Source organism: Oryzias melastigma, unplaced genomic scaffold (genome assembly GCF_002922805.2).
Source record: "Oryzias melastigma strain HK-1 unplaced genomic scaffold, ASM292280v2 sc00768, whole genome shotgun sequence".
Taxonomy (NCBI): domain Eukaryota; kingdom Metazoa; phylum Chordata; class Actinopteri; order Beloniformes; family Adrianichthyidae; genus Oryzias; species Oryzias melastigma.
In genome coordinates, this window is record NW_023417355.1 from 5,530 (window position 1) to 6,718 (window position 1,189).

The 1,189-nt window shown below is 35.9% G+C and overlaps 1 long non-coding RNA gene across 1 annotated transcript; it reads left to right on the top strand.

Annotated features, from left to right (window-relative positions):
* On the top strand, positions 1–579 carry LOC112138453. The gene is made up of 3 exons (XR_002917785.1): positions 1–39; positions 111–218; positions 360–579. It is a non-coding gene; the product is annotated as an uncharacterized LOC112138453 (long non-coding RNA).
* Positions 580–1,189: the final 610 nt, after the last annotated feature.

The window sequence follows — 1,189 nt, forward strand, 5'->3', positions numbered from 1 at the left end:
GATTTGAAGCTGAGGACCATAAACTTGAGTGACCAGCGGGTATATCAAAATTTCATCTGTTGTGTGTGTGTTCATACATTATTTGTTTTAAAATTTTTCAGTCTTGTCAGATTTTTCAGCTACTGAGGACCATTGAGGAGGCCACAGGAGTCGGGTCCTTAATCCGAAAAGGGGAGATCCAGCTCCTGGATTACGTTTTCTATGTTATGCTCCCAGAAGTAAGATTCTCTATGTGCTTTGTGAAAGATAAGCCATCTTTTAGGTGATTTTGGTCAACATTTGACTTTGAGACCAAAGCAGTGCATTCTTTGTTTTGTCAAAAATCTAATTGTATATTTGGATCTTTTCCTTGTTTTCAGATCCTCATAAGCTTCCTGATTAACAAGGGAAAGACCAGGCTGCAGGCGGAGATTCTGCTGCCAAAGGAGGGATTTTTTAAATTATGTTGCACTTATTTTGTTGTTGTTCTGTTTTTAAGAGTTAAGTGTTCAATTTTACTTTTTATAAATGTTGAGATGTTGTTTGGTTCAGTTTACATTCATTTTTAATTTACTTACAAATAAAGTTTATTAAAACTTGTGCTCTTCTCAAGTTCTTCATGTTGTGTGTATGGTGGAGTCATGAAGAAAACCTGGTCTATAATGGTAGGTTGCTTTTGTAGCAGGATCGTTCTTAAATGTTATTCAATAAATCCAATATTTATGAGCACTACACAAGATGTTGCAGAGGAAAATGGCAAATGGCTGGAAGAACCTCCTGAAACTTTGTTTTCAACACATCCAAGGACGACCGTGATTGAGTCTCACCAAGTCCTGTCCAGGATGTGAAGAACCGTTCCATAATCCTCAAGTACTACATTTGGAAATGAATAAAGATGTGCCTGTGTTCAGTACAGTTTCATCTGCAGAAGGGTGCCTCTCAGTTTGCATTTCTTCAAAGGAATAAAATTAAGAACAGTCAGAAGCTTTTTCTTCTATGTTTAATATTGAGATAAGTAGCTCAGGATATTAGGTTACAGCTTGAAAGTTTTGATTTTATGAATACAAATATTAAGAGTCCACAGAGAAACAAACTAAACAAAAAAGTATTTACATTCGATCCAATTAAAACAGTAATGTTTAAATATCTTGTGCTGAACATATTATTGTCATGTCTGCTGCTTCACTTACCTTGTATGGCCAGGCTTCCG